The 15,017-nt window shown below is 43.1% G+C and overlaps 1 protein-coding gene and 1 pseudogene across 3 annotated transcripts in view; one reads left to right on the forward strand and one right to left on the reverse strand.

Moving 5' to 3' along the window:
• LOC310799887 (multiple C2 and transmembrane domain-containing protein 2-like) overlaps positions 1-9,476 on the reverse strand; it is a 53,805-nt gene extending 44,329 nt beyond the window's left edge. For both annotated transcript variants that reach the window (XM_083662490.1, XM_083662489.1), the window contains exon 1: positions 9,351-9,476. The gene's annotated coding sequence lies outside the window, so the exon portion shown is untranslated. The remainder of the gene's footprint in view (positions 1-9,350) is intronic.
• Positions 9,477-11,776: 2,300 nt separating this feature from the next.
• On the forward strand, positions 11,777-12,334 carry LOC310799860 (protein phosphatase inhibitor 2 pseudogene; annotated as a pseudogene). The gene has a single exon. The product of its transcript is annotated as a protein phosphatase inhibitor 2 pseudogene (transcript).
• The last annotated feature ends 2,683 nt before the right edge of the window (positions 12,335-15,017 follow it).

Genomic DNA, 15,017 nt, shown 5'->3' on the forward strand with positions numbered 1-15,017 from the left:
TTAGGGCTGTGAATCTTCACTGGCCTCACGATTCGATTCGATTACGATTCATCTGTCAACGATTCGATTCGATTCGATTAAACGATGCATCACGATGCATCGCGATGCATCTTAAATCGATGCATCACTTTTTCCACAATACATGATTTATTTTTTCTCACTTTCTTTTTTCTCACTGTGTGGCTACTTTTAAAATAAAAGTGCATTTGGAATTGCATTGTATTATGATCCATAATTAAAATAAACAACTGCATGTACTTACATTCTATTTTTTTTTTTTTTTTTTTTTTTTTTTTTTTATAATCGATTTTTGATATTTGTTAATCGATGCAGAATCGTGCACGTCCGCATCGCGATGCATCTTATAATCGATTATATTTGACACCCCTATATTGCATACTGTTTTGCATTTTGCAGTTGTTTTTGATTGCATGTTCCTACTTTTTATACATTGCAGCAGATGTGTAGTTGTATTGTCTGTCTCTCATGGTCTGTTACTGTGATTGCTTTGTCTGTTTGAGCATGCCAAGACAAATTCCAATCAATTTTGGTTGATATGGCAATACAACTATTGAATCTTGAATCTTGAATCTTAATTGATGAAAAAGTAGCCATGTGCAGTAATAGTACAGAAAATTGAGGATTTGATACTTGGAGCTGCAATACTGTTGGAGCTGTATTGAGATGCATCGTGGAATGGAATGGAATCGAATCATTGACAGATTAATCATAATCGAATCGAATTGTGAGGCCAGTGAAGATTCACAGGCCTAACTGATACTGACTACCACACTCCATTGTATTTTCTGTAGCCTATTCTTTACTTTTGGGGTTTTTGTAATAAATTCAGATTATTGTTTAAAGTTCTCTGAGTACATCTCCCTCTTTTGTTGTGGCCTACGAGCCGGTCATAACATAACAGTTCCTCCATATATAACCCCCCACTAAAAACATGCAGAAGATCGCCCGTCTGACCAGCGGCGATTGGAAGAGGTTGGTCCCCGGCGGGGAGGCATGCCCCCGGACCCCCTAGAGGGTCCAAGCGAGGTCAGCCACATTCTCATTGGGGGCTGAGCAACCCTAAAGGTCCTAAAAGCGCCCCTGCTGTACAAAGTATATCTGATATAAAAGCTCACTCACATTCTGTCAACCAGAAGCTGAGCTGAAAATGAAATGAAGAAAAGACAAAGCAGTTATTATCCTTTAAGCTGGCATCTCTCCATTATCTCTGCAAAGCAAACAGCTCTGCACCTGCCTGAGGGAGACACCACCACAGCCTCCTACGCCTCTTACCACTCTCACCTCTGTGTTGTGTCATTAAGCGTGACCGCTGGGCATGTTGACAGGCTGACAGGGCAGGTTTTTTTTATTTTTATTTTTTATTTTTTTTATGTCACATCTCACGAAGCAATGCAGATTGCAGAGCATGATTATAGGATTATAGGTTGTGGAAAATTAGGAATTTTGTTTGAACAAGTTCAAATTCGCAAAACATCTGCGACCATATGCAAATTTCCAAATTGCTGCAGACACAAACACCTTCTCTGTCTCTCACTCACTCACTCACACAAACACACACCTTCTCTGTCTCTCACTCACTCACACAAACACACACACACACAAACACCTTTTCTCTCACTCTCACACACACACACACACACACACACACACACACACACACACAAGCTCGCGTGCGCACACACACACACACCTGACCTCCATGCCAAAATTCAGCCCTCTGCCCCTGCCATCCTGCATTTCAAAATCCCCCCCCCCCCCCCCACTCCCACCCCCTTTTAACTGATAGGCATGAACACACACACACACACACACACACACACACACACACACTTGACCTGTAATGCCTCATAGGGTGAAAACTGTGGCCGCTAAAGCGAGGTGAACTTTTGTGGACTGACGGACAGAGTGACTTATAATATATTATATTAATATATAATATATATTATAAAAATCTGTCCCATCATTGGAGAGGGGCGCCGCCTACTCCTCTCACAAAAATACACATGACACAAATAACTGTATAAACTCATAAAAATAGAGGGTAATGCAAGTATCACAAAATGAAAACACTTTTACAAAACGAAAATAGTGATAGCTGGACTTTAGGTATGTGATATTAATCATTGATGACACTCGTCAAGTCCTACAAAATAACCCTAGAGCCAGAGGCAGAACTCGCCATCTTCGGCTGCTCGGACTGAGTCCTCTCTGAACTTCCATACAGCTGTGCAGCAATTCTCTAACACAGGGGACAACTGTTGCCAAAAGACTTATTCTGAAGGAATGGAAGTCCTCCTCTTCACCTTCTTTTCAGGTGTGGCTGATGTACAGTACATCATTTCTGTAATACCGATGGAGAGACTCGGGTCCCTGAGAACCAACTCGCTCAAAACTGGTTCTCAACTGTCTGGGACCCGTTTTTGACCTACTTTGACGAGGGTAAGAATGATAAGTGGACCCCTTGCGTGGTATCTCATGCGCAGTGTCTCTTGCAAGCACATAAGCACCTTGTGCGGCTGATAGCACCAAGTTGTAATGATGAATGTCCATGATGTATTTTTTCTTTCTTTCTTTCCCTGTGTCTGAGCGTTTGTCTTGTTTGTATGTTCTATAAAAATTTAAAATAAAATATTAAAAAAAATTAAATAATTGATGACCCCCCCCCCCCCCCACACACACACACACACACACACACACAAATGGATGTGTGTTTGTTTTTTGTTTTTCAAATGAATTCTTCACGTGCAGCGTCACATGCATTTCCACATAGTTTTCCAGATCGTAAAGTACAGTTTGCAGGTAGAGGTGTGCTCAAGTGTTGTTGTTTTTCTCTAGTTATGAGTCCCTCATGTCTTCAGTGACAGTATCAGGTTGAGAGAAAACTCCTGACTCAGATCTGCAGCCTACATCCACTCTCTGATCTCATCTCTGCAGCCTACAGTACATCCACTCTCTGATCTCATCTCTGCAGCCTACATCCACTCTCTGATCCAATCTCTGCAGCCTACATCCACTCTCTGATCTCATCTCTGCAGCCTACAGTACATCCACTCTCTGATCTCATCTCTGCAGCCTACATTCACTCTCTGATCCAATCTCTGCAGCCTACATCCACTCTCTGATCTCATCTCTGCAGCCTACATCCACTCTCTGATCCCATCTCTGCAGCCTACATCCACTCTCTACATGTAGCCTGAGCCAAACATAAGGATTATTAGATGCAGATCACTCAAATGGGCCGAAACAAAAAACAGAGAGAGAGACAGGAGTTAGGCAGTGGGACGATGTCTGCTATTAGACAATTATGACAATTTTCAGACAGAGCTCCGTGTCATCTGAAGGGCTGGGCGATATAGTTTCAAAAGAAAATCAGATTTTTTTTCCCACACCTATACCTGATTTAACATTTTAATAATAAAAAAAGAAAATCTTAAAAACAAACTAAGAGTACTTTTGTGGGAAATATATTGACGGCTTGGAGTACGATTTTGGGTGAATATGAGTATTATATATCAATTGAAAGGTCTCTCAAGTGAGATTTTTTCAGTGTCAAAAGAACACACCATGAGTGACCCATGCATTTTAATTACACAAGGCGTAACAGTAAAAGTAGAGTTTTGTTTGATGATTTTGACACCAAGCAAACTTTCCCTTCTGTTGACACTGAACTTGAACATGCCTTGATTCTAACAGCACTGAAGTCAGCTCAGAATGCTGCTGATGGTAATTAAGAGTGTGAACTGGTCATTATGAGCTCTGCTAACCTGAAGTAACGCCCAGCTCTTTGAATGTGTCCCCTCTTAGATATCGCGTTAACAAACTTGGGAATGGTGTTCATGAGGTCACAGTGACCTTGAACTTTGACCACCAAAATCGAATCAGTTCATCCTTGAGTCCAAGTCAACGTTTGAGGCAAATTTGATGAAATTCCGTCAAGGCGTTCCTCAGATATCGCGTTAACGAACATCGGACGGACGGACGGACGGACGGACAACCCGAATCCATAATGATATGATAAATTATATAATAAAAAACTGAATTTGGAAAAAAAATTACGGATTAGATACTGTATAGCCCTAGTTCCAGTCTGGAAACAAAGCTGTATCATCCTAAACCCATCAACCCTGCTGTGTTGGTCGCACCTGGAATACCAGTTAACCTGCAGGACAACATTCAGGACCGTCACCATAGCATTTCTGCATTCCTTTCTCTTTCTCATCATTTTGACCTTTGAGGAATTGAGCCTATCCTTTGATCCAGGGATGGGCAACTTTGATGTTAGAGAGGGCCACAAAAAATGTCCTGGCTACCAGAGGGCCAGATTGTGAGGACCGTGCACTTCCACCAGTATAGCCTACTACTGTAACCCCATCACTCCCAATTATAGCTACTAATTTGATGAAAAAAACAAAATATATACTGGTTTATTATTCCGACATTTATATTTTTCATATTCAAATGCATTTGAGTGAGGTCGGGGACCGCCAGTTGCCCGTCCCTGCCGTCTAATCAGAGCAACATGAGTTATGTGACAGCACCCTGACATTGACCTTTGACCTTTCCTAAGACATGATGCCCGTTTCACTCTGCTCTACTTTCCCCCTTTCCTGTTTCCCTCACCATGGACACGTCTGTTCAAAGGTCACATTAATTATAATTAATTATAACTTGGAATTAATTATAAGAAATAAAAAAAATCTTATCAGATATGGGACCCTGGGACAAAATCTTATTAACCGGGGGTCTGTGGTCATTTGTGTTAGAGGTCCTTGAAGTGAAAACATTTGAGAAGCCCTGATGGCAACTGCTTTCAGAAGATGTAGCTATTACAGTCTGGCCTGCGTGCAGAGGTCCGGCTTTATAATGCATCGCCCTGAGCAAACACACCAGTGCAGGTAATAGATGTGCACCTGATACTTTAAGTACTTTTGAAGAGAAATAATGATCATCAGAGTAAACGATACTTCAGATCATATGAAGTCTAATAATAATAATAATAATACATAAGTTTTATATAGCGCTTTTCTGGGGAACTCAAAGACGCTTTACAATACATAGGAACAATACATAAAAACAGTAAACAAACTAAATAACAAGAACAAATACAGATACAAAACAAATACAAATGAAAAGATTGCAGAGATGGAATGGTGGTTAGAGGTAGAAGTAAAATATTGTAGGCTGTTTTGAAGAGGTGGGATTTGAGTTGGGTTTTGAAGGAGGTGAGTGAGTCTGAGTGTCTGATGTCGAGGGGCAGAGAGTTCCAGAGGGTTGGGGCAGCGATGGCAAAGGCTCTGTCCCCCGTGGTGCGGTGCTTGGTTTTGGTGATGGGGGTGAGGAGGAGGTTGGCATCAGCAGAGCGGAGACGGCGAGTGGGGGAGTGGCGCTGGAGGAGATCTGTTAGGTAAGAGGGGGCCAGATTATTGAGGGCTTTGTAGGTGATGAGGAGGATTTTGAAGTGGATGCGGTCTATTTAATGATCATCAGAGTAAATGATACTTCAGATCATATGAAGTCTCTATGATTATCAGAGTAAACAATACTTCAGAGCATAATGAGGTCTCTTTAAAGGGATAGGCCAACTTTTTGGGAGTTTAGGCCATTTGCCATATTGCCTATATTAAAACTAGAACGTACATTTGCTTTATTTTCAATCTGCGTGCGTGCAGTGTGGTAGAGCCCTCACTGCTAATAGCTTAGCGCTACAATGGCAGTCTATATGGGATTTTTGCCTACTCCCGTTCAGTCGCCCAAAATACACATTCCAACAGCGCCAAAAACACTCACGTGTACTGCACATGGTGTGACTTGTGTACTCACCACGTGATGAAATAATAATCCAAAGTTACGTTAAATGGTCATTTTTGTAGTAAATCTACACACCGAGAAACAAAGAGTAACCGAACAAACACTGGTAAAAGTGAGGCGGAACTGTCTGGTGCCGAGTTCCGGTAAAAGATTCCGTGCCTGAACGACGTACCGGGAAGACATGCAGCTGCCTGTCAATCAAAATCCGCAGAAGCAAGGAAACACATATGTGCTGACGTTATGTCGTTGGGGCAACAGAAACAACAGTAGTCTCTCTCATAAATAGCTTCTAAATTGTTCCAATGCAGTGTTTTAGACCTGTGTTTTTAATCCATGCTGTGTAGGCTACTGTACGCTAAACACGCAGCCTCTGAATGCATGTGCTGCTGCTGCAGCTCGTCTGTCAATACGGTCTCTCTTGGTTGGCAGACCCTCTCTCTGCAGCGGGATAGTATCGCCTGCTGGCTGTATCTGTGGGGTTTTGAGAGGCAGTTGTTTCTTGCTAAATCCTCCCAAGTAAAATGTTCAATTTTATTCCAACACGGACAGCAGGTAAAACAAGCTCCTCAGCCAAACGTTTGCCTGAGATACTAAACCTGCGCATGCGTACACTTTATTGATGTCATTTGCACCGACGAATATTAAACGAGTCCACCAATTCCAAATATGTTATACCTCGTTTCAGGACAAAAGGGGCGGGAAGAAATCAGAGTGACAAGCCGTGATTGAAGCAGAATTAGAATGCACACATGCTAGTTCACACAGGAGAGAATCAATTTAATTGTTCAGTCTGTGGCAAATGTTTTGCTCATGAGTAAAAAACTTGAAGAAACACATGATAGTTCACACACACGAGGGGGGGGAATAATTGTTCAATCTGTTTTAAGTGTGTTGTTGTCATATTTCAATAAATAATTTACTATACATATGTTTCTCATTTCTACACCATAGTCATTTAAAAATGTGATGTGTTTGTTCAGAGATGCATGAAGCTGGGGGCCGGAGGAGAACGATGAAGGTTGGGGTAGTATAGTTCCTGCAAGAAATTCAAACCACTTTCACCCATAACCAAAGTTATTTTCTCATTTGCCATGAGGTGCAGGCGCTGGGTGCAGGCATGATGACCGCCCACCCCCCCCTCCATCAACGATGCCATCGTCCATCATCGATTTTTACCCTGGACATCGTGATGATTCAAGTTGGTCGTCCAACCCTAACAATTACTAATTAATTACTACAATCATTACTGGCTCTGCAATGTTTGACAACGTTATCTTGCGGTGTGCTGAGCAGAGCCCTGCCCATGTGACTTTGTGTTAGTTAGGAGGATATGGAGTTCTGAGGTGTGTTGTTGCTCTAGCACAACTACATTCCAATTTTGGATACTCATGTTTTGTTAAGTTTATGTCAAACTTTAAGATGATCTTTTTCAACTTAAACCTGAAATTGGGATTCTGAATATGCGTTATAGAATGCGAATGACCACAAATGTAACTTAGACCTGAGCTCATTAACAAGTCAATAAAATACTTAAGGAGATATCAATAGTGCTAATGCACATAGGCGTACACATATAGGCAGGGTTGGGGAGTATTTAGAATACAGTATTGGAGCAGGGGGAAACTGGTCCAGTAGGGAGAAAAAAAAATCTGAAAAAATAAATAAATAAATAAATAAATAATATATATATATATATATATATATATATATATATATATATATATATATATATATATATATATATATATATATATGGCTAATAAAATAAATCTTGAATCTTGAAATGTATGCATTATTTAATAGTTATTATTTAATAGTTTAGGGTTGGTTAACGTTTAGGGATGGAGTTACTAAACATTAACTAAGGGTTAGTTAATACTTCTTAAGCATTTATGGGGGCGGTGGTGTCCTAAAGTTTAGAAGTTATAGAAGCAAACTTGTGACCGGAAGGTTGTCGGTTCAATCCCCGGGCCCGGCAGGATAAATCTGGAGAGGGAAAGTGAAAAGGCAGCGCTTGCCCCTCCCTCATTACCACCACTGAGGTGCCCTTGAGCAAGGCCCTTAACCCCAACCGCTCCGGTCGGTGGAGCTGCTCAGTGGCCACAGATCATACTGTGGTTACTGGTCAGCTTCCAGCTGCTAATGTGTGTGTGTGAATGTGAACACTAGTACCTCCACATAACCCTATAGGGGTACGCTTAACCCAGTGTGGGAACCACCAGTGTAATGGAATACATTTGAAAAGTAACCCTCCCAACACTGTTACAGTGTGTTAGTATTGACAGTATTTCCAGAGAGAGAGGTAAGTGTTAGACAGGAAGCAGACAAAGCAAGCTGACACATGCAGTGATGGCAGGAACACAGGCAGCAGGTCCATACAAACTCACAGAGGTTCATTCCATTAAGACACCTCATTCTCAGCCATTGGGAAACAAATACACTTTCACTCTGTTACAAAATGACTGACAAAAATAAAAATAAAACTATTTCATTTCAAATCAATAAATTAATCGATCAATGAATTATCCATCTATTCTCAATCCAAGATCAGTCATGTTACTCACAGCATAATGATACTGTATGTACTTGCAGGTGTTTGTTTTTTCTGCTTTTTGTAGCATTTCCTCAGTCAGTTGGCCAAGTTGAGCAACCCACAGATCTGCCTTCTCAGAATAGGTCAAGAAGCCGTTTCCTGAATAAGCGTTTTGACACAGTTTTAAGTTTGGTATCTCTCACCACACTCAGAGGGCAGACAGACACCAGCATACTTATGTCACTGCAGAGGACGACAGACTGCCACTAAACAATCACTCATCAGGGTTTCCTCTATACAAAGATTACAGTCGTGGAAAAGACGATACTTTTGCTATATATCACGATGTGTTACAATATCCAAAATCTAAGACGATATCTAGTTTAATATCACGATACCTATATAATATTGACACATTGCCCAGCGGTCCTATGTAGCCTATTATGATCAATCAGGTGGATCAGGAACTTTTGATGGATTTCACCAGGACCCTGAGATAGCATCACTCCAAACAAGTCAATAAACACAGTGAAACTAATTAGATAATGAGTAGTTACATCTGGAATTGTCCCTGATAAAAACTCCTTTCAAAAAGCTGTAATTCAATGTTCCTATTAAAAACATTGCACTAATAATATAGGTCAGTCTACTGTCCTCTGTCCACAGTGTGTTTAGGTGGAGGAAGACGCTCCAATCTGACAGTTGGGATTGTATTGACACGTGCTGTGTGGAATGTATCGATGCCGCCGAGTTATTGGCACATAATGAGAGATTGTTTTCAACCGTCATGTTTCACAGGGTTACAGTAACACCGATACACACTGCGTTAAATTTCAGAGAGAGAAAGATCAAAGGGAGAGTTGGCACGTCTGCTCCGGGACAGGTGGGCTGTCCGGAGCAGCTCACCTGGACAGAGACAGAACTTACCTAACCTGGCTGACAGACTGATCTGCTTCGAAAAATGACATGAAAAATAAACCTCGTTTACCTGTTTCCGCTGCAAGAACCCCCCTCAGAAGATATCTCCATTCAGCTCGCGGTGAGAAACGAGTCACGACAGCACGCATCCACCAACTACCTGCGCTTTGACACACTTCCTCCTCCTCTCCTCTCTGTCCTAGTCTGGGCACCTTCCACCCCGCTTTTTGTCATGGGGGCGTAAAACCCGGACCCAGAATTAACACCGGATGGCAATGCGCCTAACAACGTCTTTGTTGCCGTTAGCTTGACGCGGTGATGTTACCTAAACTAGAGTCTGATCAAAACAAAGCTAGCGTTACATAAAACAAAACGTTTATGCAATATGGCATCTCCGCCACCACCGCCTGACACACCGGTCAAAACGGTGAAAGAGGATTCTGATACTTGGGTCAAATTGTCAAGTTAACGTGAAAGTTGACGAGCTAGAAACGCTGCCATCCGGTCTAGGGCGGGCTCTAGGCTGGAACCAGTAGGGTGACAAAATCAATTGTGGGCGGGAGCCAGGCTCTTTCTCGCCGAGAAGAGCCTGGTGACGCGAGGTTACTCTGTCCTGTCTCCAGACCTGCGTCAAGCTAGCCACACTGCCACGTGTACGCACTTTGGTCCAGGATTTTCAAAATAAGACATGTTGACGGGGGGTTTAGGTAGGCTAAAAAAAAAAACTGTAGGCTACAAAGTAGACTATGAATGACAGAAGTGGTTCTCAAATGTTTTAACGCCCCTAAACTGCCACAAATGTATGACCACAGACCCCATCTGATAGAATTTTAGCTTTTAGATGTTTTATTACAGAAAGTGTATGAAACCCATGACTGAAAAATGAGTCATGCATTCTGTCTTGTATGGATGGATGGAATTATAGTTAACGTCATTTTTTTTCTTACTTTTCTTACTTTCTTACTTTTCTTACTTTCTTTATCTGTGTTTATTTTTGTTTATTCATTTGAAAATTATGCACTTTTATCAGGAATGCCATGTTTTATTTATTTGTTTATTTATCTATTGATTGATTTATTGATTTTTGCAACTACTGTTTAACTTCCTCATGATTTTTGCAACTACTGTTTAACTTCCTCACTTCCGGCCTCGCGCTAGCTAACAGACTGTGGCTGACGGCTCTCTGGCTGACAAACTGCTCAGAGAGCCAAGAGTATCTCACTCTGTGGCAAACTAAATCCAGCCTTCCAACACACATTTTAAAATAACGTGTCAGACAAACGAGAGGGAGCTCTCTATGACTGCAAAAGGTTTTTTGAATTATGATTTCCAGGTAGGTTATAGGCTAGATTTAAGGCTAGATCAGAATATTTCTGATTAACACTAGGCTGCTATGTAGGCTACACGGTGGACACTGATGACATCTGGTGGTCAACTTGTGCTACTTTTACAGCTCAATTTAACAATTAACCAACACACACACACATTTCTTGTGATTGTCAGCTGTAAGAAATGAATCATGGTTTATTCTAAAAAAAGAAAAGAAAAGAAAAGTGTGAATTCACTATATGCCAGGGAGCATGTGTGTTACTGATGATGATGGCATCACTGATGTCGTCATCGGGCTGCCTGGCAGTATTCAGGGGGTTCAAGTATTGCTTGAACCCCTAATTAGGTTATTAATCAGGAATAAAACATTTATAACTGTGTTTATGAATTACTTATCTTCTCTGATGTTCTTGTATATACTCTTGTCCTATGTGTGTGGCTGTTTCTTCTATGTATGTATGTATGTGCTTTGTCATTGTTGTTTTTGTTCATTTTATTTTATTTTATTAGTTTATTTGCCAGGGACATATACAAAACAACATTAAACCCCATAGGGGAAGAGATGCTTTGTAACAGATTTAGCCATAGGCTACTTTCAGGCAGTTATTGTTCAGTTGTTGTTCAGTTGTTTTTCAAATGACCAGATGGCGATACAGCATGGAATATAAGGAATGGATAAATACGTCTAAACTATACCTTGGTGTGCAGGTTCTACCTTCTAATTATATAACTTATTATATCTAAATATAGATGATATAGATCTTAGTTCAAATTGGCTAAGTGGGTGGGCTCTGTCTGTCCAGGCAGTGTCAGTCACGATTTGTGACGGAAGTGATGTCACTCGGGCACAATTGCTCAACTTCGGAGCAGCTCGGCTGCTGGCATTGTGACACCAACAGTGACATCACAATTACAGTGACATCACTGATGATGTCATAGACATTGTAGCATTGTGTGTGTGTGTGTGTGTGAGATGTCATAAATCCTACGCTGCAAGATGGCTAATTATGGACGCTGATGATGTCATGGATTGTGACATCATCAGTGATGTCATAAATCCTATCCTGCAAAGGCTATAAGTAGGAACTGCAGAGTCGGTAGAAGGGGGAGAGCACATTTCTTGCTTTAGGAGAGTTAAATTGCCCCCTTGGCGCCGGTTGGTGTGACATGGCAACTCCCCGGCAGATCAAAAGCATCCTGAAAAGCAAGCCTTACGTGCCAGTTGAGAATCCTGAACAAGCGCCTGGGCTCTTGGACGATGACCAACGGAAGAAGTCTCAGAAATGGGATGAGATGAACATCCTGGCCACGTACCATCCGGCCGACAAAGACTACGGCCTGATGAAGATAGACGAGCCCCGCACGCCTTACAGCAGGGGGGCAGTGGACGACGATGACGAAGGGGCCCTGAGCGACTCGGAAGCCCACGCTGCGCCCCCGCCCGAAGAGCTGGCGTCAAAGCTGCAGGCGGCAGCAGGCTCAGAGCCTGGCCTCATGCGGAAGGAGGAGGAGAGCAGCGAGGAGGAAGAGGAGCTTAGCCCTGAAGAACAAGCCAAGAAGAAGGAGTTCCAGATGATGAGGAAGATGCACTACGACGAGGGCCAGAACATCCCGCTGGCCCGCCAGCTCATGGAGGAGGATGAGGAAGACGAGATGAGGGACAACACCAAGGAGACAGAGATCAGTGTGGAGCCGCCACAGAACGCAAACTCTCTGGACTCGTAGTGATATACACAATATCTGTTCATCATCATACTACCGTATACTTGGTGCACAGTTGCACGATGTTGCCAACTGTGATGTCAATTGGAGAGCTCGCAGTTGCCCAATTGCACAACTGTGACATCACTCAGGCAGTTGTGACGTCACTCGAGCAACTGAGATTGAAGGGCCGATGGCACACAATTGCCCAACTGTGATTGTCACTTGGGCAGTTGTCGTGATGTCATCAGTGATATCACTCCAGCAACAGTGATGTGTCACTCAAGCAGTTGTGATGTCATTAGTGATGTCATAAAGGTACATCTGCGTGTTCTGATAATACAGCCTGCCCATCCCCTCAACAGACGAAGCCTGAACCTGATGCCTGGACAACAAGATGGACAGGGGTAATATAATTGGGCAAAAGTACGCGCGGCGCACAATTGCACAACTGTGATGTCACTCAGGCAGTTGTGATGTCATCAGTGATGTCAGTCGAGCAACTGTGATGTCATAAAATGATCCAGTTTAGTTGCACTGTTATGTGACTTTTTTTTCTGATTTCCCCCCATTTTCTCCCCAATTATATACTTGGCCAATTTATCCAATGCTGCCCCGGTCGCTGCTCCACCCTCTGCCGATCTGGGCAGAGTAGAGACTAGCACCATGCTTCCTCCGACACATGCGCAGGTGCCAGCCACTTCTTTTCACCTGACAGGGGGAGCTTCACCGGTAGAAGAGCATGTGGGAGGATTACGCTATTCCCGCTAGTTCCCTTCCACCCCGACCAGGCGCCCCGACCAAACAGAGGAGGCGCTAGTGCAGCGACCAGGACACATACAGTACATACATCAATCCCGCTTCCCACCCTCAGGCACAGCCAATCGTGCCTGTATGGACGCCCGACCAAGCTGGAGGTAACGCGTGGATATGAACCTGTGACCCTCGTGTTTTAGGCAGGGAATCTACCGCTACACTACCCCGACACGCTGGACTTTTTAAGTACAAGATTGCTCAACTGCGCATGCTCACAACGGTAGGGAGGGGGAGAGAGTTGTGATGTCACTCGAGCAACTAAATGCGCAGTTGAGCAATTGTGCGCTACGCATGCCAACAGAGCAGGCGAGGCCACGCAGCGGCTGAGCTGGGGTCAAGGCCGGGCAGCGGATGAGCTGCGGGCGAGGTAGTGCAGCGTTCGAGGTGCGTATGGTTGAGCACGCGTAGTTAATATAATTGCCAGCCTCTGCAATCCCGCGGGGCAGGCGATTCCCATAACTGCACCCATGATGCAGACGTGGTGTGGGATTTCAAAATAAAATAATAGAAATAATGTTTATTTCTTATGGCATGGCGATTTATTTTGATGTTTTCACTGTGCATCGATTCTATTGGATCGTTTGAAGTATTGTTTGATGTATAGGCTACTCTCTACTGTCCAATGCTGCTTTCTGTTGTGATGGAAAGTCACATGTCAAACCTACAATAGAATGTATTTGCAAAAGTACTGATTTGTGGGGTCTTTCAAATAAAAGTGAAACGTCAGCCGTGTGCGAGTATTTCACTGTCTCGGAGAAAGGGTCAGCGATATGCAGTTCCCAGTGACATTTCTCCCACATGTGATGTCTCGAGCCACTGCTCTGACTGACATAAAGAAAATATAGCCTATACAAGGAGCCAAGAGTACCCTCACACTGCTACAAATAAGTGATTAAAAATACAAAGACATGTTAATTTTTTTAAACTAAATATATAATATAACAGATGACAGGCCGTCATACCTTAAATATGGCTACGTCTATTAAATGGGGTCCTCTCGCCATTCCGAAGTGTCGGCATTCCGATCATTGACTTCTATGCTTTCGGAGAGGCGGCCTTTTTTAGCTCCAAAAAAGGTTTCGCCATTGCGAAAGATATTAGGTCCGCCATTCCGACATAGCATCTTGAGTTACTTAGCCTACAGGGGTGAGAGAGGTTAGGTTTAGGGTTAGGTTCTGGGGGAGGTTAGGTTTAGGCGTGGGGGGTGGGAGAGGTTAGGTTTAGACGTGGGGGCTGGGAGAGGTTAGCTCCAGCCGGTCCCCTGGGTTAGGGTTAGGGTTAGGGTTCTTTCGCAATGGCGAGACAGATCTCCATTCCGACAATTTTGTCGGAATGCCGGTATTTCGGAGTGCCAACATTTCGGAATGCCGGGGTGTCCCCAAATTAAATAGTTATTATAATTAAAAAGGGAAAACACATTTTTAGTGACGGCACAAGAGTAGGATTTCAATGTGAAACACAGCAGTCATAATGAGTAGCACAGGCAGCCACAAGATGGCAGCACATCATACACCTCAAAGGTTTAACCACAGACCTTATTTTATGCATTTAGGTGAAATCCCCATTCTAAAACCCCATAGACTTTTCCATTGAAGAAACAAATGGTGGCGATTTCTGGATAAAGCCTACAAAAATACGTCATCCCTGCGGTAGTCGTGACTCAAAACCGATTCTGTGACATTTTCCAGAACGCTCCAATAGGTGTCATGAGAGGACCACAAGGTGCAAAGAATACCAGCCACACCTGTGTGAGAAAAGCCCCCGTGATAACACACCATTACATCTGGCTGGAGAGGCAGTGCCTGTGGTTCCATCTGCTCGCTACCTAGGCCGGCAGGTAGATTCCTCTCTTTCTCACTCTCACCAAGTCCAGGACATGGTGCTCATCAAG

This window comes from Poromitra crassiceps (genome assembly GCF_964638095.1).
Source record: "Poromitra crassiceps genome assembly, chromosome: 28".
NCBI classification, from domain to species: Eukaryota; Metazoa; Chordata; class Actinopteri; order Beryciformes; family Melamphaidae; genus Poromitra; species Poromitra crassiceps.